The following is a 24691-nucleotide window of genomic DNA, read 5'->3' as shown; positions in this document are numbered from 1 at the left end:
CGGAAGGAGCAGCGTGGCAGCCTAGGCCAGCAGTCTGCGTGGGCCCCGGCCTGCGAGCACCATCGGAGCAGGCCGGGGAGCGGGAGGAGCAGCGTGGAAGTATACCACTCCAGGGAGCAGCACGTGTTGGAGCAGGAGAGCAACGACATTGAAAAGGGACATCACCACGGTCCAGGTCAGTGATTGGAACGTGGGCAAGTACTGCAGCAGCAGCGAGGTCGGGGCGAAGGAGTGGCGAGAGATTGTAGAGGGAAGTGATCGTGGCCCAGGAGAGGCGAGAGCCCAAGAGAGGCATGGGGTAGCACGGGCCAGCCCACACTGCGATATGTGTGCGCACTAGGTCCGTGCAGCAGAGCAGGTCTCCAGTCGTCTTGGTTAATCCTTGCTACTGGACAAAGACCTAGCTCTGTCAAGCCCGTGTGGTGGCTGGTGTGCAACGGTCACCACACGTTAAAAAAATCCAAGCACAGGCATCTTCCACCCTTCAAGATTTAGTTCGGACCTGGAATTTTAGGTCCATCATTGAAACACCTGGGAACTTTTTGACGTGGAAGCAAGTCATCCTCGATTGGAGGGACTGCCTATGATGATGATTGAAATAGGTTAAAAACATTTGAAATTTCTTATAACTATAGAAACCTTTGCAGATCACAACAAATCATTTAATTTCTTGCGGCATTGTTCTGCTGTCCGTAGAACGGTGGAGTTGGCGCTAACAACCATCGCAATTTCATTCCATGCTGCCATTTGTCCTTTCTGCGGTGGTTTCAACTTTGCGTTCCCAATGAGCTGGAGGCGTTTCGCCGCAACCTCATTGACGAGTGTTGTCAGATCACCGTCAGAGAAATTCTGAGCCATTTTCCTGACGGCAACATTAAATACATCCATTTTACTCATCTGTTTAATGATAATTAATACAAATTATTTAAAGGATTTTAACAGTCTTTACATTGCTTTAATTTCCTTTTGAAGTGTTTAAAACTATTAAAATATTTAAAATAAATTAGACAATCTTTAAATTATTCTAAAAGATTAAAAAGTCTTTAAAAAATCTTACCTTTCAAAGCCTTGCAGTGATTTCTAAAGCTGCTGCAGGACTGAAGTCTAAAAAAAACCGGGGGCGTGGCCTATTTAAATGAGCTCCTTTTGACAGCTCCTGTGGGCGGGGACAGTCTCCAAAGGGAGCCACAGGCTGCGCGCGCAGCATTCCTGGGCGGCGTGACATCATACACTGCCCGGGAATCTTCAACAGAGAAACGGAAACGCAGGAGAAAATGTAACGTGCACATTTATTTCTTTAATTTATCCGATTGCCCGCGGGAAGGCTGTGACAGGGATTTCTCGGCCATTATGATTTTCTAAATGTCCTGCTACTACTTCCTTAATAATGGATTCCAGCATTTTCCCAATGACAGATGTTAGGCTAACTGGCCTATAGGGTCCTGCTTTATATCTCCCTCTTTTGTGGAATAGAGGTATAACATTTGCGGTTTTCCAATCCACTGAGACCTCTCCAGAATTCAGGGAATTTTGATATATTACAACCAATGCATCCACTGTCTCTGCAGCCCCTTCTTTTAAGACCCTACGATGCAAGCCATCAGGTCCAGGAGACTTTTCTGCCTTTAGTCCCATTAGCTTGCCTAGTACTTTTTCTCCAGTGATAGTGATTGTTTTTAAGTTCCTCCCTCCCTATAGCCACTTGCTGATCTGCTATTACTGGGATGCTTTTATTGTCTTCTACCCTGATACAAAATATTTGTTCAAAGTATCTGCCATTTCTCTGTTTCCCATTATTAATTCCCCAGTCTCATCCTCTAAGGGACTAATGTCTACTTTAGCTACTCTCTTCCTTTTTATACACCTGTAGAAGCTCTTACTGTCTGTTGTTATACTTCTTGCTAGTTTACTCTCATTATCTATCTTCACTCTCTATCACTTTTTATGCATTCTTTGCTGGTTTCTAAACATTTTCCAATCCTCTGGCCTACCACTAATATTCGCAACATTGTATGCCTTGTCTTTCAATTTGATACCATCCTTAACTTCCTTAGTTAGCCATGGATGGTCCATCCTTCTCATAGAGTCTTTGGGTCGGATATTGGTGGCCTTACCGCCCACTGCCACCTGCTGCCACTGATTGCCGCCGAGTTTTGGCTCCGGTTGTCTCTCTCTCCAGTTTCCACTTGGGCTGGAGTAGCTGGGAGGGGAACACCACCAGGAACTGCCTGCTGCCGCCGGTGATTGCCGCCGAGTTTTGGCTCCGGTTGTCTCTCTCTCCCAGTTTCCACTTGGGCTGGAGTGGCTGGGAGGGGAACACCACCAGGAACTGCCTGCTGCCGTCCTCCGGCGGCCAAGTAGTGCAAGTGGCCTCCCGCCCACTGAGATATCAGATTGGAGTGGGTGGGAGTCGGCGTTAGCAGGGGGAAGGACCGCTGAGCGGAGGCAGGACTAAACCCGATAGTAGGTATGAAGAACGGGAAAAAAGGTCAGTGAACATATTTAAAATTTTATTTTCACAGCGACTTACCTGGATGGGGTCCCCTGAAGGTGTTCCGTTATTTTTTTTTGTAATGTTTTTTATTTGCAGGTCTTCCACCCTTCCTGGGCCTTTGCTGCTAAGATTGAGAGCTCCCGCCCGCTGCCGTCCAGATTGACTGTGTAAGCCATTATTTTGCTGCCAGTCAGTACTGCCACCTCTTTTAGAGGAATGTTCCTCGTAAAGTAGCGCCCGGTCCCTCGGCAGCCATCGGTGGTACTTTGGGCGGCACTTGGATGGGCCGTGACCTTCATCAATTTCGGGCCCTTTCTTTCTCACTGGAATATATCTTTGCTGAGAGTTATGAAATATCTCCTTAAATGTCTGCCACTGCTTATCTACCGTCTTACCCTTTCGTCTATTTTCTTCGTAATTGCCTTTATTTAGGTTTTGGACACTAGTTTCCGACCCATGTTTCGCACCCTCAAACTGAATTTGAAATTCGAACATGCTAAGATCACTCTCCCCAAGAGGATCCTTTACTATGAGATCATTAATTCTAAAAGAGACTGCTCCCTGGCTGGTTGTACAAAGTATTGGAGCCAGAAGGGAAGCTATTGCTAGATATACTCTGGCTACGATCGGATAGGCAAGAGTGGAACAATGTGAGGCCAATCCCACTGAGTTGGACAACAGAAGAAAGGAATTGAAGGAGGATGGTGTGGTTGACTGTATCAATAGCTGCATAGACATGAAGCTGGATGAGGGATAATGCACTGCGATCACAATCACCGAGAATGTAATCAATCACATTGGATAGAACCCTTTTAGTGCTGTGGTAGGGACGGAAAACCAATTGGACAGATTCAACCATGGAGTTGTGGGAAAGACGGGCAAAAATTAAGCAGGCAACAACACATTCAAGAAACTTGGAGAGGAAAGGGAGGTTGGAGTTGAAATGGTAGTTTGCAATGACGGAGGATTCACGGGTGTGTTTATTGAGGAGCGGTTGATGATGGCAGTTTTGAAAGCAAGAGAGACATAACGTGAGGAGCGGAGACAATTTGCAATGTCAGCGTGCATGGGGCCCAGCAAGGGACGTTGGGTGGTTTGGGGTTTCGTGGGAATGATGTCAAGGGAGCTGGAGGGGAGTCACATGGGTAAGGTGAGCTTGGGGCAGGAAGGGAAAATTGGAGAGAAACTGGAGAAAGACACAGGTTCATACTTAGGGGAGAAGGTGTTGTGTATCTGTAAAGCATGCACTCCCATGTTCCGCCACCAGGGAGCTCATCCCCTGAAGTCCCAAGGGATCTCAGCATCCCTTGGAAGCACCATATATATGCCAGCCCCTAAGGCCTGTTCCTCACTCTGGAGTGTCTTATTAAAGATTGAGGTCACTTTACTTTTACCTCCATGTGTGCAGCCTCATCTGTGTTAAGAACACAATAACTGGTGATGAGAATACGAATCCAACGCAAAGATGCAGCAAACTGTGGGCATCCTGGAGAAGTTCTCGGAGGGTGAGGACTGGGAAGCTTATGTCGAACGGCTAGACCAGTACTTTGTAGCCAACGAGCTGGACGGAGAAGGAAGCACTGCAAAAAGGAGAGCAGTCCTCCTCACAGTCTGCGGGGCACCGACCTACAGCCTCATGAAGAAACTCACAGATAAGTCGTGTGAGGAGCTGTGTACACTGGTTTGGGAGCATCTTAACCCAAGATAGAGCGTGTTGATGGCGAGGTATCGGTTCTACACATGCCAGCGATCTGAAGGTCAGGAAGTGGCGAGCTACGTCGCCAAGCTAAGGCGATTTGCAAGACAATGTGAGTTTGATGGCTACCTGGAGCAAAGGCTCAGAGACTTTTTTGTACTGGGCATTGGCCACGAGACCATCCTACGAAAACTTTTGACTGTAGAGACACCGACCCTCAGTAAGGCCTTTGCGATAGCACAGGCGTTTATGTCCACCAGTAATAACACCAAACAAATCTCTCAGCACATAAGTGCTAGCAATGTTCATAAATTAACTGGAACTGTGTTTGCGAGCAGAAATGTACAGGGCAGAACCCACGAGTCTGCAAATGCCAGCAGGCCTCAGGTGACCCAGATGACTCAGAGTCCCCAACAAAGGATGAATGCAAGACAATTCACACCTTGTTGGCATTGTGAAGGCTTCCATTCAGCCTATTCATGCCACTTCAAAGGGTATGTTTGCAAGAGCTGTGGAACAATGGGTCACCTCCAGCGAGCTTGCAAACGAGCTGCAAGCTCTGCAAAACCTGCTAACCACCACGTGGCAGAGGAAGATCGGTCCATGGTGGATCAAAGCAATTTCGAGCCTCAGAGAGATGAGGCAGATGCTGAAGTACACAGGGTGCACACATTTTCGATGAAATGTCCACTTATAATGCTAAACGTAAAATTGAATGGCTTACCCGTAGCCATGGAACTGGACACTGGCGCTAGCCAATCCATCATGAGTAAAAAGATGTTTGAGAGACTGTGGTGCAACAAGGTATTCAGACCAGCCCTGAGCCCCATCCACACGAAACTGAGAACGTACACCAAAGAGCTTATCACTGTCCTGGGCAGCGCGATGGTCAAGGTCACCTATAAGGGCACGGTGCACGAACTGCCACTCTGGATTGTCCCGGGCGATGGCCCCACACTGTTTGGAAGGAGCTGGCTGGGCAAAATCTGTTGGAACTGGGATGACATCCGAGTGCTATCACATGTCAATGAGGCCTCATGTACCCAGGTTCTGAACAAATTTCCTTACCTTTTTGAGCCAGGCATTGGAAACTTTTCCGGGGTGAAGGTGCGGATCCACTTGGTCCCAGAGGAACAACCCATTCACCACAAGGCGTGAGCGGTACCTTACATGATGAGGGAGAGAGTGGAAATCGAGCTGGACAGGCTGCAATGCGAGGGCATCATCTTCCCAGTGGAATTCAGTGAGTGGGCCAGCCCGATTGTTCCAGTACTCAAAAGTGATGGCACGGTCAGGATTTGCGGGGATTATCAATTAACTATTAATCGTTTTTCACTACAGGACCAATACCCGCTAGCTAAGGCAGGCGACCTATTTGCGACGCTGGCAGGAGGCAAGACGTTCACCAAGCTCGACCTGACTTCGGCCTACATGACGCAGGAGCTGGAGGATTCTTCGAAGGGCCTCACCTGCATCAACATGCACAAGGAACTGTTCATCTACAACAGATGCCCATTTGGAATTCGGTCGGCTGCAGCGATCTTCCAGAGAAACGTGGAGAGCCTACTCAAGTCGGAACTACACACGGTGGTCTTTCAGGACGACATATTGGTCACGGCTTGGGACACCAAAACCTGGAGGAGGTCCTCCAGCGACTGGATCGCGTAGGGCTGTGGCTGAAGAGGTCAAAATGCGTCTTCATGGCAACAGAAATGGAGTTTTGGGGATAAAGATCGCAGCGGATGGCATTCGGCAAACAGACGCCAAGACAGAGGCTATCAGGAACACACCCAGGTCACAGAACATCACGGAGCTGCGGTCATTCCTGGGACTCCTCAACTAATTTGGTAAATTCTTACCGGGGTTAAGCACCCATTTAGAGCCCCTACATGTGTTATTGCGCAAAGCTGAGAACTGGGTATGGGGGAAAAAACCAAGTAATTGCTTTTGAGAAAGCCAGAAACATTTTATGCTCCAACAAGCTGCTTGTATTGTATAACCCGTGTAAAAGACTTGTGCTAGCATGTGACGCGTCGTCATACGGAGTCGGGTGTGTATTACAACAAGCTAATGTTGCGGGAAAGTTGCAATCTGTCGCCTATGCTTCCAGGAGCTTGTCTAAGGCCGAGAGGGCCTACAGCATGATTGAGAACGAGGCATTAGCGTGTGTGTTCGGGGTAAAGAAAATGCATCAGTACCTGTTTGGCCTCAAATTTGAGCTGGAAACCGATCACAAGCCCCTCACATCCTTGTTCGCTGAAAACAAGGGGACAAATACTAATGCCTCTGCCCACATACAAAGATGGGCACTCGTGCTATCAGCGTATAACTATACCATCTGCCACAGGCCAGGCATCGAGAACTGTGCGGATGCTCTCAGTTGGCTACCATTGCCCACCACGGGGGTGGAAATGGCGCAGCCTGCAAACTTGTTGATGGTGGCGCAGCCCGCAGACTTGTTGATGGCCATGGAAGCATTTGAAAATGATAAATCACCAGTCACAGCCTGCCAGATTAGGACTTGGACCAGCCAAGATCCTATGCTGTCCTTGTAAAAAACTGTGTACTGCATGGGAGCTGGGCCAGCATCCCCGTTAAAATGCAAGAGCCAATCAAGCCGTTCTAGCGGCGAAAGGACGAGCTGTCCATTCAGGCAGACTGCCTGTTGTGGGGTAACCACATAGTGTTACCAAAAAATGGCAGGGAGATGTTCATCTCGGATCTCCACAGCACACACCCGGGTATAGTAATGATGAAAGCGATAGCCAGATCCCACGTGTGGTGGCCCGGTATCGACTCTGACTTAGAGTCCTGTGTACGGCAATGCAGCGTATGTGCTCAGTTGAGCAACGTGCCCAGAGAGGCACCACTAAGTTTGTGGTCCTCGCCCTGCAGACCATGGTCGAGGATCCATGTCAACTATGTGGGCCCGTTTCTCGGTAAAATGTTCCTGGTGGTGGTGGATGCCTTTTCAAAATGGATTGAATGTGAAATATTGTCAGGAAGCACCGCCACCGCCACCATTGAAAGTCTGAGGGTCTTGTTTGCCACCCACGGCCTGGCTGACATACTGGTCAATGACAACGGGCCATGTTTTACCAGTGCCGAATTTAAAGAATTCATGACCCGAAATGGGATCAAGCATGTCACCTCGGCCCCGTTTCAACCAGCCTCCAATGAGCAGGCAGAGCGGGCAGTACAAATCATCAAACAGAGCATTAAACGAGTCACAGAAGGCTCACTCCAAACCCACCTGTCCCGAGTACTGCTCAGCTGCCGCATGAGACCCCACTCGCTCACAGGGGTGCCCCCGGCTGAGCTACTCATGAAAAGGACACTTAAAACCAGACTCTTGCTGGTTCACCCCAACCTGCATGATCAGGTAGAGAGCAGGCGGCAGCAACAAAATGTAAACGATGGTCGTGCCACTGTGTCACGGGAAATTGATCTGAATGACCCTGTGTATGTGCTAAACTATGGACATGGTCCCAAGTGGATCGCGGGCACGGTGATAGTTAAGGAAGGGAATAGGGTGTTTGTAGTCAAACTAGACAATGGACAAATTTGCAGGAAGCATCTGGACCAAACGAGGTTGTGGTTCACTGATTGCCCTGAACAACGCACAGCAGACACCATCTTTTTCGAGCCCACAACACACACCCAAAGGATCAATGACACCACGCCAGACCAGGAAATCGAACCCAGCACGGCCAGGCTCACCTAGCAGCCCTGCAGGGCCAACAACACGCCAGCCCAGCAAGGGCACAGCCAACACACCAGAACAGACATTTGTACCGAGGCGGTCCACCAGGGAAAGAAAGGCTCCCGACGGCCTCACCTTGTAAATAGTTTTCACTTTGACTTTGGCGGGGGAGTGATGTTGTGTATCTGTAAAGCATGCACTCCCATGTTCCAACACCAAGGAGCTCATCCCCTGAATTCCCAAAGGATCCCAGCATCCCTTGGGAGCACTGTATATAAACCAGCCCCTAAGGCCTGTTCCTCACTCTGGAGTGTCTTATTAAAGACTGAGGTCACTGTTACTTTAATCTCCCTGTGTGCAGCCTCATCTGTGTAAGGAACACAATAGAAGGAGTCCTGGCTTTCTGGGCTAAAGGAGGGGGACGGGTGAAGCAGCAGATGCAGGTGAACAAATGGTCTCAATCTTTATGATAAAGATTTCCAAGAGCTCAACATACTCTTGTTAGAAGTGAGGGTGGAGGAGTGGTGGGGGGGGGGGAGCATGAAGGGTTTGAGGAGAAGGTTGGGAGTGGAGAAAAGAAGCTGGTAATCTTTGCTTTCCTGGATGACCCTGGAATAGTGTGTGGTTTTGCTGGAGGAGAAGTAGAAGCTGTTCCTCGCCCTTTTTGAACTTACCTCTTCACCTCCTCAACCCCAGCCTCCAGTCACTGGTCACTCTCTCCGACACGTCTGCTCCATTTTCCAGCTCTTCTTCCAATTCATGACTGGAGGGTTGCACATTTGTTTAATGTTACCACTCGCGGTTAAGAACAGGGAGCATATTAATGCAAAGGAGATAAAAGAGGCTGAAAAATGGAAAAGGTGCACAAAGAACTGCAGTAGAGTAGGCAAGGTAACATACAAAAGACCAACCTGAGATGAAGGAGCTGACTTATGAAGAAAGGTTGAGTAGATTGGGCCTATACTCATTGGAGTTTAGAAGAATGAGAGGTGACCTTATTGAAACATATAAGATACTGAGGGGGCTCGACAAAGTAGATGCAAGGAGAATGTTTCCCCTCGTGGGGGAATCTAGAACTAGGACCATAGTTTCAGAATAAGGGGTCGCCCATTTAGAACTGAGATGAGGAGGAATTTTTTCTCTCACAGGGTCGTAAATCTGTGGAATTCTCTGCCCCAGAGAGCTGTGGAGGCTGGGTCACTGAATATATTTAAGGTGGAGATAAACAGATTTTTGAGCGGTAAGGGAGTCAAGGATTATGGGGGACAGGCAGGGAAGTGGAGCTGAGCCCAGGATCAGATCAGCCATGATCAGGCTCGAGGGGCCAGATGGCCTACTCCTGCTTGTTTTTCTTATGTTCTTAACAACAGCAGTGAGAAATGGACCAAGTGAGAGCAAAGAAAGGAATAAAGTAATGAATGGGAAGACACTTTTTTCTTAAAAAAAGGACTCGGCCCTCATCAGTGCCTTTGTTATCTCTAGACCCTGCTCTCCTGTCTGGCCTCCCATTTTCCACCCTGCATAAACTGGAACTCATCCAAATCTCCACTGCCTGTATCCGAACAAACACCAAAGGCTAGAACCTCCTCTTTGTTTGCTTCATGCCCACTTAATGCCCATTTTACCGCTGAAATTATGTATAATGCCCATATAGCGCCCATTTTAGCACAAAATAGAAACTGGCGGGCATTGTTCGAAAACTTATAACCGAGCGTTATTTTCCTCATGTGCTTAATGTGGGAAAAAGTATTACTGCCCGCCCATTTTTTTTGGTGGAATCATCAGAATGGGCGAAATCATAGCTGTAAGACTCTTACGCGAGGAGCTGATATCTGAACGATTTGCCTGAAAGAGCATTGATGTGAGTGACAACGCTGACATACTTCTGTGTGTGTGCAGCTCAGACATCAATGGTGCCCATCAGCTTGGTGCCAGTTAAAGTTTACATTAATTGAAGTTAAGTTTTATTTAATGAATCACCAGTGTATAACTGTGCAGCTATCTGACACTGTGCAACAAGGTTATGATCAATAAAAAAAAAATTATTCCAACATTGGTCTGAAATCATAAGTATCACAGGCAATAACACCGAACTCCCTCCCACACACCACTTTTTCCACCATTGACAGCAATCAAATGTTCAACATGTCCAGCAACACAGAATACAAAGGCAAAGCAGTGGAGTGGTCCCCAGCCCCCATACATTATAACAAATTGCATACACTAAGATGGAGATATAATACAGCCATTACCTGCAGACATGCACCTCACTTTCCTTCCCCCCTCCCCTTCTTCTCCCGACCTTTACCCCTTCCCCTCCTCACTCCACACTGCCTGGCTGAGAAGCTCCTCAGGCAGTGCCTCATTGTGGGGGGGATGAAGGCAGAGGTGGTAGTTGCATGGGTATGGGAGCAGGGGCTGCCGAGGGGGCAACATTATCTGATGCAGAAGCAGGATCTTGGTCCTTGCTCTCATCTGTCATTCGCAGTGGTGGTGCGGAACCTAGGGGTGGAGTGCCATGCTCGGGGACTACTGGGAGGCCTGTGCCAGAAGTGTTTCTGGCTATCTCATCCAGGGCCTCCGCCATCCGCGAAATGTATTCGGTCATGGTGGCCAGCTGTCGGGATATGCCCCCCAATGCTTCGATGAGCTGGACACCAATGTCTACAGTCCTCCTGGACAATTGTACCATCTCTCCGCTGTCATGTGGCACTCGTGGAACAGACCTGCCGTGTCCATGATACCTCCGCAGGGTCGGCGCCATCCTGGGGAAAAAATGGGTTGCCCTGTGGCGAGGGGCCGGTATCTCCAGAGTGGAGGTGGGAATGACCGGAGGACCACAAGATGGCCTTGGGATGGAATTGCTTCTGGAGCGTGGTGATGCAGGTTCCTCAAAATCCGCGCTCTCATCCGTGGAGAACAGACCCAGTGGATTGATGGGCGAAAATCGGAGCTCCTCAGCACCAGATCGTCTGGAGAATCAGACCCTGCACCCCCACCTTCTGGCCTCTGTGGTCTTTCCTTGGGACGCGCTGCTGGCTGAGCTGCAAAACACAAATGAGGTTATTGGAGGAGAAGGGGGTGCTAGGGTCACAAGGTGAGTCCAGCGCTACACACAGCATATGCACGGCAAAAGCACCAACGCTCTCAAAATCATTGCAGACATCACCATCATGACCATCAACACACTTGCATTGCAATGATTTTCATTGGGCCATCATTATTTCTAAGACAATTTTAGAATTCCTCTATCATATATGATTGGCCAGATATGAGTGGATGTGGCATCTATTGACTTCACATCACGCAATGGTGCAAGCTTTACTTACATGGCATCACTTCTGGGCCTGCAGATGTGTCCGTGGCTGTCCGGAGGGTGCTTCCCCAAGACTGCTAGCATTCGCTCCTCCATCTCAGTGATGTCACTGGGGACTGGTGGCTGCCTACCCGTTCGCCTCTGCATGGACCTCATCGTCGATAGCTTCTTCTGTAAAAGGTTGACAGGGCAACATGGCATGAGATCATTGTGTGATATCATTGTTAGGTTCTGTCACAGAGACTGATACAACACATAACTGTCAGATGTAATCATGATTATTATGAAAATTATCATTCTTTACCTAAAGACATACACCGTGACCGCAGGCTTTGAGTAAAGCATTCCCGTTTTAAGTGAAATTCCTCACATCTGACGATAGTCACTCATGACTGTTACAAATCAAATTATGTAAATACTTCAGTACATGTAAATCAATGTAATACTTACTCTTGCGAATCCCACAAGGTCGTTCCATCGTTTGCAGCATTGGTTGCCCTCACGAACCTCGTTGGTCGCCGACGAGACCACCTCTGCTATCTCGGTCCATATCTCTGGTAGACCTTTGGGGTGGGCTTCCTACACCCTCCATGTGTCAAATCACCCCAGCGTAACTCGACCTCCAGCAGGAGGGAGGCATTTTCCTCGTCCAAGAACCTCCTGGCTCTTTTGTGCCCACCAAAGTGCTCCTCTCCCACCTCACTGCACTCTCCAGCATCAGTTTCCACAGCGTGCTGTGATGCCTCCTCCTCTCTCTCCATTATAGGCCAAATTCGGGCAAATAATTGGCTGGTAACAGCTAATTTTTGTTTGCCTACTTGCCGTGAAGCTCTAAAGTTTCCCTCCTTCCTCCCAAAGCAGCCACACCACACCCAGCCACGCCTTCAGTCCCTCTGAGCTCCCTCTCTCTCTGTCTTCACTTCTGCGCATGTCATTGTCATGTATCTCACATTACTGCATATAACTGTATCTTACCATGCTATACATGGCTGTAAATGGATATGACCTGTAACAATAAGCATACCTTACCACCAGGGGTGCACTTGCAGGAGACACACCATACCTGTCCCGCTGAAGTATATAAAGGGAGGTCTCAGGCAAGTGCGGCACTGGAGAGCTGGAATTAAAGGTGCAGGTCCTGAGTGACCTTGACTTCAGCATGTGTCTCGTGTAAGTCAGTACATTAGAGTCAGGACTTAACAGTGGCGACGAGTTACAGGATCACAGAATCCACAGAATGGCTACCAACAGCTCAGATGAGAAATACAATGCTGGAGACAATTGGGATGACTTTATAGAAAGGCTCCAGCAAAGCTTTGTGACCAAAGACTGGCTGGGCGACGATAAGGCAGACAAGAGAAGAACTCATCTCTTGACCAGCTGTGGCTCGAAAACATACGCTTTAATGAAAGAGCTGCTGGCAGCCGAGAAACCAGCAAGCAAGTCGTTTGAGGAGTTGACCACTCTGGTGAGAGACCACCTGAAGCCAGCGAGCAGCCTACACATGGCCAGACACAGGTTCTACAACTACAGACGCTGTGTGGGCCAAAGCATACCTGACTTCGTGGCGGAACTTCGGAGGCTGGCTCGTTCATGTGAGTTCCCCGAAGAACTAAAGAGAGAAGTACTGAGAGACTTTTTTTATTGAAGGAATAGGTCACGCAGGCATATTCCAAAAGCTTATAGAGACTAAGAACTTGACTCTAGAGGCAGCAGCACTGGTCGCACAGACGTTCTTGGCAGGCGAAGAAGAAACGAGGCTGATCTATACTTCGGGTACGACAACCAACGAGGAATCGGAACAAGGGGTTCACATTGTGAAACAAGCTGCTACCCCCACACACAGACAAAGGCAGGAGAGCAGGCCTTCAACAGCAGACCATGGCGTCAGAAGCCATTAAAATCAAGGGCCACATGAACGACCGATCACACCTCATCAACCCACAATGCGAGCAATCAACAACAGATTGAGAGAAGCTCAAGGGAGATCGGCCAGACGCAGTTCATCCTTCAGAAACAATGGAAACGATCTGTGTTGGAGATGTGGGGGAAGGCACTCAACCAGGGTGTGTTGATTTCAGCATGCCGTTTGCAGAAACTGCAACTACACAAGGCATCTGGCTCGCATGTGCAGAAAAACAGCAGCTTGGCTGGTTTACGAATCGGAAGGGTCGGAAAGCGAACCAGAAGACGGTTGGAACAGTGCACGGGACGCCGAGGTACAGCGGGTTAACACGATCAATGTCCACTGTTCTTACACCAAGACGCCTCCAATTATGATGAGGGTTCTACTCAACGGGATACTCGTCAACATGGAACTGGACACGGGGGCCAGTCAATCCCTCATGAGCGTTCAACAATTTGAACAGCTGTGGCCGCACAAAAGCAACAGACCAAAACTCACAAAGATCGACACCAAACTAAGGACCTATACTAAAGAAATCATCCCAGTCCTTGGCAGCGCCATGCTCTCAGTCACACACAAAGGGATGGTGCACCAACTTTCCCTGTGGATTGTCCCCGAGGATCTCCCAGCCCTATTGCGGAGAAGTTGGCTAGCAGAACTTAATTGGAAATTGGATGATGTTCACGCCATGTCGTCAGAGGAACGGACCTTCTGCTCAACAATTCTAAGCCGTTTTGAACATCTCTTTCAGCCAGGTGTGGGCACCTTCAAAGGAGCTAAAGTTAGAATCTACATCACAGAGAATGCCAGACCAGTCCATCACAAGGCTAGAGCTGTGCCTCATGTGATGAGGGAAAAGATTGAAAACGAACTGGACCGGCTTCTGCGGGAAGGCATAATTTCTCCCGTGGAATTCAGCGACTGGGCAAGCCCCATCGTCCCCGTCATGAAGCCTGATGGATCCGTGCGAATCTGTGGGGATTACAAGTCCAACATAAGCAGAGTCTCCCTACAGGACCAATAACCGCTGCCCAGAGAGGAGGACGTATTTGCCACGTTGGCTGGAGGAAAACTTTTCTCGAAACTTGACCTCACATCTGCGTATATGACACAAGAACTGACCGAAGAGTCTAAGCTACTCACCACCATCAACACACATCGAGGCCTTTTTGTGTTCAATCGATGCCCATTCGGCATCAGGTCAGCAGCTGCTATATTCCAGCGCAACATGGAGAGTCTGCTCAAGTCTATCCCGGGGACGGTTGTGTTTCAAGATGACATACTCATCACGGGCAGGGACACCGACTCTCATCTCCGCAATCTTGAGGAAGTACTAAGTAGATTGGATCGGGTAGGCCTAAGAGTTAAGAAATCCAAGTGTCTGCTTCTCGCACCTGAGGTTGAATTTTTGGGCAGAAGGATTGCCGCTGATGGAATCCGCCCAAACAAATCCAAAACTGAAGCGATTCGCATGGCACCCAAGCCCCGGAATGTCTTGGAACTGCGTGCCTTTCTCGGGCTACTCAATTACTTTGGGAACTTTATGCAGAACTTGAGCACACTGCTGGAGTACTCCGAAAGGGGTGCGATTGGTTTTGAGGGGGCGCCCAAGAACGCGCCTTCAATAAGGCACGCAACCTTCTATGTTCCAAGAGTGTTTTAGCCTTTTTTTACCCAGGTAAAAAGTTAGTCCTTACGTGTGATGCGTCAGCGTACGGGGTCGGGTGCGTTTTACAGCACGTCAATGATGCGGGTAAATTGCAGCCCATTGCTTATGCCTCCAGGTCACTTTCACGGGCGGAGCGCGGGTACGGTATGGTTGAGAAGGAGGCGCTCGCATGCATGTACGGTGTCAAAAAGATGCACCAATACCTTTTCGGGGCTAAGTTCGCGTTAGAAACTGACCACAAACCCCTCACGTCCCTACTATCCGAGTGCAAGGCAATCAACGCCAACACCTCGGTGCGCCTTCAGTGGTGGGCACTCATGCTGGTGACTTACGACCACACGAAAAGGCACAGACCAGGCACAGACAACTGTGCCGACACGCTTATCAGGCTACCCCTGGCGACCACAGAAGGGTCCGACGAACAGGACTGTGAGATGGTCATGGCAATCAATGCTTTTGAATTCACAGGTTTGCCCATGATGGCTCGCCAAATCAGAGCCTGGACAACCAACGACCCCACGTTATCTCTAGTTAAAAGATGCGTTTTAACCGGTGACTGGGCAGAGGCTCGCGATGCCTGCCCCAAGGAGGTCAAACCCTTCCATAGGTGCATGCATGAACTTTCACTACAGGCAGACTGCCTGATGTGGGGCAGCCGAGTAGTTATGCCCTTACGAGGCAGGGAGGCATTTGTCCGGGAACTCCATCGCGAGCACCCGGGGATCGTCCTTATGAAGGCAATAGCCAGATCTCATGTCTGGTGGCCTGGCATTGATGCGGACTTGGAGCTCTCCGTCCGTCGGTGCACCATTTGTGCCCAACTCAGTAATGCCCCAGGGAGACCCCCCTAATCCCCTGGCCCTGGCCCACCAAACCGTGGTCGCAGGTGCACGTAGACCATGCCGGCCCATTCATGGGCAAAATGTTCCTCGTAGTTGTTGATGCATTTTCAAAATGGATCGAGTGCGCCATTTTAAACTCGAGCACCACCTCCACCACTGTGGAGAGCCTTAGAACAATGTTTGCAATGCACGGCATTCCTGACATATTGGTCAGTGATAATGGTCCGTGCTTCACCAGTGCAGAATTTCATGATTTTATAGTGGACCATGATATAAATCACGTTAAGACGGCACCTTTCAAGCCGGCCTCCAATGGCCAGGCAGAGCGACCAGTGCAGATCATTAAACAAGGCATGCTCAGAATCCAAGGTCCCACACTGCAGAGCCACCTGTCGCGGCTGCTGCTGGCATACAGATCTCGTCCGCATTCATTGACTGGGGAGCCTCCTGCACAATTAATGATGAAACGAACGTTAAAGACCAGGCTCTCATTAATCCTCCCAGACATGCATGAAATTGTTGAGGCTAAGCGTCAAAAACTAACTGAGTACCATGACCAAAATTCGATGGGAGGTGGAATGAGATAGGGGACAAAGTGTTTGTGCTAAACTATGTCCGGGGTCCCAAATGGCTTGCAGGGACAGTAAAAGACAAAGAGGGAAACAGGCTACTAGTTGCACAAATGGACAATGACCAAACCTGCCGGAGGCATGTAGACCAAGTAAAAAGTAGATTCACTGATAGCACTGAAGAACCAGAGGCAGACTACAATGTGGACCTCATACCACACCTGGTGGACAGCCAGGTGGAACAACCTGAGGAAAGGGCAGTCTCAACAGACAGCCCTGGCGAGATACCAGCAATCACACCGAACGAAACAGACTGCCCAGGCGAGATACCAGCAATCACACCGAACGAAAAACAGGCACCAAGGCAAACAACTGAACCACAACTAAGATGCTTCACGTGAGAGTGCAGACCACCTGAGAGACTGAATCTATAAAGGCAATAAGACCTTCGGGGAGGGTGATGTCATGTATCTCACATTACTGTATATAACTGTATCTTACTATGCTATACATGACTGTAACTGGATATGACCTGCAACAATAAGCATACCTTACCACCAGGGGTACACTTGCAGGAGACACTCCATACCTGTCCCACTGAGGTATATAAAGGGAGGTCTCAGGCAAGTGCGGCACTGGAGAGCTGGAATTAAAGGTGCAGGTCCTGAGTGACCTTGACTTCAGCATGTGTCTCGTGTAAGTCAGTACATTAGAGTCAGGACTTAACAGTCACGATGACCTTTGACCTCCTGGATCTCAGGAATCGAGCATTGTCATGTCGTTGCTAAGGATGGCTACACTTTACGGCAGAAGGTCAGCGAGATTTAATGCTACCGCCCATTTCATATCGCTCGCGGTAACGGCCATTTTCAAAAATGGAGACTAGGTGCTTTGAGAATGGGCGAGAAGCCGACGATCTGAAAACCCTTTTTTACTGCCCATGCCAGAAATAACACCCATTTTTGGGCGATAACCACAAAAGTGGAGGCTGTAGCCCCAAGTCCCATTCACCCATCACCCCTGTGTTCACTGACTAACTTTGGCTCCCAGTCCAACAATGCCTCAATTTAAAACTTCTCAACCTTGTTTTCAAATCCCTTAATGGCCTTGCCCATCTCTAACTCTATAAAATTTTCCAGTTGTACACCCCTCCTAGATCTCTGCTCTCCTCCAATTTTGGCCTCTTGCACATTACAGATCTTAATCGCTCCACTATTGGAAGCTATGCCTTCAGCTGACTTAGCCTTAGGCTCTGGAATTCCCTCCCTAAGCCTCTCTGCCTCTCTACTTCTCTACTTCTCTCTCCTCCTTTAAGACTCTTAATAAAATCTACCATTTTAACCAACCATTTGGTCACCTGTCCCAATATCTCCTTCTGTGCCTCGGGGTCAAATTTTGTTTGATAATGCTCCTTGAAGCACATTGGGACATTTTAAAGGCGCTATATAAATGCAAGTTGTTGCTGTTGCATCAGCTGTTTACAAAGTCTGAAAGATCTTGGTATACACCAGCCTGCCACCTTGCCCACCTTCATGAGAACTGCAAGTGTAGCAGGAGTCAGGCAGTCTGTAGCTGTGAGGAAAGCACACAAACCGCAGCCTCCAATTAAATAATTCATTGGTTTATCTTTGATTCCTTGGAGATGTGCAGTTAGGCAGGTGCTGATACTAAAAATTGTTCCAAGTGCAACCATAGTTTAAATGCCTTTGGTATCTCTGCACTGCTTCAACACTTTTTTCAGATAGGAATGCTAGAATATGATAGGCTGAGACAGTTTCCCAGGTTTTGCTCAGACATCTATCTCCATCTTCCAAGACCCAACACTACACATCAACCAATCAGGAGCAAACAGAATTAGCAATAGATGTTAGCATTGTCAACTCTGGTTGGACATATTGTTGGAAGTCTTATCAGATGACCTCTTGCCTCCAACCGCCCCCACAGTCCTGCCATTGGTCACCCGACATGTCCATCCTCATAGTGCACCACCTTCCTACACCAATTAGAAAGTAGTTATACTTTTCCCCATCAGATAGGGTGATTCACCACCATCAGTCAACAGCCTTTTTCCCATGTCCGATATTTTTATAACTAATAAATGGAACTGTTTAAAGAAAATGCCCCAGTGATTTTTTTCTCCTGGGTTATACTAATAACATAATAAGAAACAGGAGTGGGAGTAGGCCATTGTTCAGCCATGAACTCATTGAATGGCGGTGCAGGCTAGAAGGGCCGAATGGCCTACTCCTGCACCTATTTTCTATGTTTCTATGTTTCTATTTGAATCCTCGAGCCTGCTCCGCCATTCAATAAGATCATGACTGATCTGATCTTGGCCTCAACTCCACTTTCCTGCCCGCTCCCTATAACCCTTGACTCCCTTATCATTCAAAAATCTGTCTAACTCTACCTTAAATATATTCAATGACCCAGCCTCCACAGCTCTCTGGGAAAGAGTATTCCAAAGATTCACGACTCTCTGAGAGAAGAAATTCCTCCTCATTTCTGTTTTAAATGGGTGACCCTTATTGTGAAATGATGCCCCTAGTTCTAGATTTCCCCACGAGGTTGCTCACAACAGTGTCCTGGAGACGAGTCTTTAGTTCCTGGAGACTCCAGGGCAATCCCGGAGGGTTGGCAACCTTGTAGATGTCGACTTTAATTTCCTAAAACTTGCCTAAACATTATTTACTTCGATAATTACACCGAAGCAGAACATCGCAGCAAGAGACTCACAGAATAATATCTGATTAATTACATAAACCCAATCAAAACAGTAAAAGTGTTGAATTTTTAGAAATTAATTTCAATAATTGTGAACAGCATCTCTTAGAAAACATTACTTAATTTTAAAAACCACACAGCCCTTTTCACTACCTTAACATGGAAACAGTCAAAACAGGAAACTAGAGTTCACAGTGATGTCCCCCAGGCGTTGGTATTAGGACCACTGCACTTTTTGATTTATATTAATGACCGGAACTTGGCTGTACACGGTATAATTTCAAACTCTGCGGATGACAAGAAACTCAGAAACGTACAAAACAGTGAAGAGGGTAGTAATAGCCCTCAGGGAGACATAGGCAGATAGGTGAAATGGGCAGACACAAGGCAGATGACATTTAATCCAGAGAAGTGTGAAGTGATTCATTTTGGTAGTAAGAATGAGGAGAGGCAATATAAACTTAATTGTATCATTTCAAAGTGGGTGAAGGAACAGAGCGACCTTGGGGTGTATGTACATCAATCTTTGAAGGTGGCAGGACAAGTTGAGAAGGCTGCTAAAAGGCATAAGAGACCCTTGGCTCTATAACTAGAGCCTGGGGGGAATGTTAATGTGGGTGAGCTCGTGGGTTTGGGTGCAGTTGGGGGCTGAAAGCCCAAAAAATGCGACCACATCGGTAAGCCGGTTCCAACCCGCCGATTTCCGCATTTAACTACAGCACGTTAGGCTGCGTGTGAGCAAGCCCCATGGGGGATGCGGGTTATCAAGTTCAATATGTTAGTTGCTCAATTGCAGGGATATTAACGTGGGTTTTGGAGTTTAACTTTGGCTGCACAGGTTTCCTGGGCTTCCTGGAGCTCGCCAGTGGAAGGAAGACAAGAAGAAAGTGACACTTGAGGGAGCTGAATCCATGACAGGAAAATAGACCAATCAGGACTGAGTAATCACTGCTGCATTCTTTTTTTTTGCAAAGGCACTAGAACCCACAAAGTAACAATTTAAAACTTTCACGAAAACCTCAAATCAAATTAGAATTTGGTTGCCGGGGGTGATGATGCACTCCAGTCCCTCCGATGTACACCTCTTCACAGCTGGTGACTTACCTGCTTGTGTGAAAGGGTTTGTTCACAGTACTTGTGCTGAGAAGTTACTTTACACAATTTGGAGATGTCAGGCTGGATTTTCGGCTTTTGGTGATTTTGCCCGTTTCCGGCGCAAATCACGGCAAAATCAAAATTTTATCGCCGGGTTAGTGTTCGGGCCAGAGCACGCAACTTTCGCCAAATAAAAGTTCACGAGGAGCGTTAGCGCTAACTCTGGCGTTCCACCACAGAATTTGCACGCAAATTTTTTTTCATCCCGCTCTTCTGGTCTGCTGTCCAATCGCAAACGCTAATGCAGGACGTAGCCACACACAGGCGCAGTACACCCGGGCTGAATCAAACATTTTATAATTCAATTTTGATCATGGAGGAGGAGGAGGATAGCAGACAGCTGCTAGGAAATTTACTCAAGAGGCTAATGAAGCTCTTGTGGGGGCTGTGGGGAGAAGTTGGCAGGAATTATATCGGAAGGGTGGATCTCGACCCCAGCCAGCTATTTTTAATGGAATATGGAGGGAAATTGCTGAGGAGGTCTCTGCCTCAGATACTGTGTCTAGGAGTGGGAAACAATGCTGAAATAGTTCAATGATCTTTGTCGGGTCGTTGGAGTGAGTACAATTTTAATTGATGCACTCCTTCATTACTTCAATTATAAATCTGACACATTATTTGCTTTCATGCTTTTGGTGCCTGTCAGCAGTCTGTGGGTGTTCTCATGCTATCTCTCAACACTCTGTGGGTTGTCTCCTAAAATGCTTGACACATAGATAGGCTTAGTTTGGCACCCTATTTGCCATGAATGATTTTTACACATTATTAAGATTGCTTTCTGAGATCTCATAAGATGTTTCCGCACTTCGATATCCTCCTGATGAACTACTTGCAACTTCCAAGGCCATTAAACAGAGGACTCTATTACATTCCGACAGTATGGTATAAGTGCTTTGGTGGCTATCTGTGTGTGCCACAAGAACAGATGGACCCTCTGGTAACCATGCCCATTTTCATCTTTGCAGGCCAAGAAGTTCCATAACTGCCATGAGCAGGTGAGGACAGGCGGCGGCCCACCTCAGACCCTGCCACTCACCGACCTCGAGGTGCGAGTGCTAGGCCTCATCGGCGTCTCAGGTCAGGCAACTGCCACTGGGGGTGTTGGCCCCTGCTTGGATACTGAGGGTAAGTCCTGCACACTTCCTGGGCTGGGTTGGGGCAATGTGATGCAGTGTTTGTGGACTAAGGTTGGGGCAACGTGATGCAGTGTCTGTGGACTAGGGTTGGGGCAATGTGATGCAGTGTCTGTGGACTAGGGTTGGGACAATGTGATGCAGTGTTTGTGGACTTCGGTTGGGACAATGTGATGCAGTGTCTGTGGACTAGGGTTGGGGCAGTGTGATGGAGTGTCTGTGGATTAGATATAATGGAGTAGCCATGGTCCTTCAAAGAAACCTGTTCTATGTGACCTTCCTCATGTCACCCTTCCCCCTGCCCTGCTGCTAACCACTCGTCTGTTGCTTTCTACTTCCAGATGACCAGTCACAAGCACAGCTTTTTTGCTGCTAAACTTCCAGAACAAGTGCTGTATAGGTGCATGCAAAATAAGGACTGTGTGTTTTGAAAAATCAGAGTGTCAATTCAATACAGCAATGGAACAACATCCACCAAGAACAAAGAATTTCTTGCATGAGGAAGTGGAGATATTTGTTAACGTCATTGAGCAGAGATGGCAGGTGTTGGATACCAGCAACAGAGGTCACATAAAAGTGCCACCTAAAGAAATGAAGAAACGCTGGAACCAAGTTGCAGAAGATTACTGCGCAGTGGTGCATACCAGGAGATCTGGAAGCCAGTGTAAAAAGAAATGGCACGACCTTGGTCAAGTAGTTAGTGTAAGTAATATTTTCATTTTTCAATGGAATCGTAGTTGTAAATGTGACTAGCTGTATATGTCCCAGCCTGCAGAAAGACGCTCTCTGTAAAAAGTTATATATTAATCTTTGCAGAAGAAATTGGCCCACAACAAAAGGGAAACAGCTCGAACAGGGGGAGGCGTGCCAAATCTGCATCCACTGACACCCTTGGAACAGAGGGTAGCTGCTATGATGAGTCGTACATGGAGAAAAGCAATCAGTACAGCACAAGCTGGGCCCACACGCGAGGGAGAGGGTAAGTCCTGAAAATGAATCGTGGCTCTTCAAATCAACCTGATGCCTGGCCTGCTATTTGTGAGAGTACTCATGTCACCTATCCTGCCCTCTCCTCTGCTGCTAAACATTTGACTGTTCTGATATATTTTGCAGAAGATGATGATGCCAACCCTGAAGATCCTGAAGATCCAGAACAAGAACCAGAAGAACCAGATGCAGTCGATCCATACCAAGGTTGGCTGCAGACGGCGATAACTGAAATGTCTTCGGGGAGACCTTCCAACTTAATATATATCGGCCCACATTAGCAGACACCAGAGTTTCAACCCCTTGCATAGGTTCTGGTTCCACCTTACATGGTTTTGATTCCGATGTTGCGGGTTCCAATGGTGCTGGTGATATAATGATGCAGTTTACACCCACTGTCCCACCATTCCAGCCCATGGTTCGCAGTGGAGTGATGCCGGAAGCAAGACCCAGGGCTGCAACGTCCCAGCCCGCGCATCCCACTCTAGTGCTGCCATTTGGAACACCGAGCATCCCACCATCCCAGCCTGCGGCTCCCACTTGAGTGCTGCCATTTGGAACACCGAGCGTCCCACCATCCCAGCCCGCGGCTCCCAGTGGAGTGGTGCCACGAAGCAGATCTGGCAGAGGAGAAGGAGATTGGAAACACGCTCTCCTGAGTTGCAGCGTGCAAAAGATGCGGTTCAGGTTGTGGCATTGGGTGTGGAGACCAATGACCTTACCTGATCACTCATGGGCAGCGTCTGTGCAGTGGGTGAAGAGGTAACGGTACTGACGGGAGAAATAGCAGTATTGACACGGGAAATCAGGGAGGGAATGTCCGAGGTCATGCAAGTGACGGCACAGGCCATCAGGGAGAGCCTGGGTGAGGTAGCTGCTGCAGGGCACACAGCCCGGCCAATCAAATGACACCCCCATGAAGAAGTGAACATTCACCGAGATGTGGATGAGAGATGGTTCAGCCTTTTTTTGCTGCTTTTGTTCTTGTTCTTGATGTAACTGTAGTAACGTTTTTCAAATTGAAATTATTTTGTAAGTTTTGTAACTGTACAACTTATAAGTGATCTTAGAGTTTTTAAATGATCTCATAGTGTAAATGCTCTCACATTTTGTAACTTATTTAATTTTGCACCTAAAAAGTGATCTTGAAGTTTAAGTGATCTTAAGAGTGTAAGATTTTTCACATTGAAATTGTTCTGTAACTTTTGTAACTTTACAAGTTTATAAGTGATCTTAAAGTTTTTAAGTGATCTTAAAGAGTCATATTAAAAAGTAAAGTTTGATACAACAAATATTTGATTACACTAACATTAACTTTTCAGTAAAATATTTTTTCATTAAACTGAATCATGTTCCATTAACACAACACAGCGTAGGAACAACTCCAAAAAATAAACATGTCCATGCTCAACAGTTGTCGCAGAGCCCTCAGGCATCAGTAATTGAAGTGTTCTCGGATGAGCTGTTGGCACAGGGCTCGAGCAATCGTTAAAGGAGCACGATGGACTGCCCTCCTCCGACCTCGTGCTCCGTCATCAGGCACTTGCATGCTTTCCTGATCATCACCATCATCCTCATCCTGCTCTTCCGTAATACTATCATCATGCACTGGACCCTCACGTGGGTCTTCTGGTTCCACTACCAGCTCCTGCTGCCTCATGCTGGCTAAGTTATGCAGCATGCAGCAGACAACAGTGAACTGACCGACAATCTTAGGAGAGTATTGCAAGTGGCCTCCGGAATGATCAGGCATCGGAAACGCTGTTTCAAATGCCAATGGTCCTCTCTATGATGCTGCGCATCGCAATGTGCGCCATGTTATATTGATGTTCAGCTTCTGTCCGAGTTACACATAGGGGCGTCATGAGCAGGTGGCCAGGCTGTACCCTTTGTCTCCCAGTAGCCACCTCTGCCCTTCTGGCTACTGCAAAAACATGTCAGATATAACACTGTTGCATCGGATGAACGCATCATGGGTGCTGCCAGGGTATCTCGCATCGACTGACATTATGTGCTGCTTGTCGTCACACACGAGCTGCACATTAATGGAGTGGAAACCTTTTCTGTTCCTGTACTTCCCGGAATCCTCCACAGGTGCTCCCAAGGTGAATTGGGTACAATCAAGGCAGCCATGTACCTTTGGGAAGCCAGCAATCCTGGAGAAGCCAACAGCCTTGTCATGCATTGCTTGGCCGGTCATTGGGAACTTGATGAAGTAATTCCTCCATGCATACAGTGCAGCCGTGACCTGGTAAACGCAGGCATGTATTGCATGTTGAGAGATGGTGCACACATCTCCAGTTGTAGCTTGAAATGATCCCGAGGCATAGAAGGCAAGTGCAGCTGTTACCTTCACTTCAACAGACAAGGCAGTCGGCATTCTGCTTCTGGACTGCAAATCTCTCAGCATATCACAGATCTCAACGACAACTTCTCTGTCGAAACGCAGCCTTTTGACACAATCAGCCTCGCTCATGTCCAGGTACGAACGCCTGGC

At 48.0% G+C, this 24691-nt stretch overlaps 1 long non-coding RNA gene across 1 annotated transcript; it reads left to right on the top strand.

Moving 5' to 3' along the window:
* Positions 1-1237: 1237 nt before the first annotated feature.
* Positions 1238-23304, top strand: LOC139278055 (uncharacterized). Its single transcript, XR_011596210.1, has 3 exons — positions 1238-1276; positions 21040-21199; positions 21549-23304. It is a non-coding gene; the product is annotated as an uncharacterized lncRNA (long non-coding RNA).
* Positions 23305-24691: the final 1387 nt, after the last annotated feature.

Source organism: Pristiophorus japonicus, chromosome 13 (genome assembly GCF_044704955.1).
Source record: "Pristiophorus japonicus isolate sPriJap1 chromosome 13, sPriJap1.hap1, whole genome shotgun sequence".
Lineage (NCBI taxonomy): Eukaryota > Metazoa > Chordata > Chondrichthyes > Pristiophoridae > Pristiophorus > Pristiophorus japonicus.
Note: the sequence above shows the minus strand (reverse complement) of the source record. Positions and strands in the feature narration are given on the sequence as shown.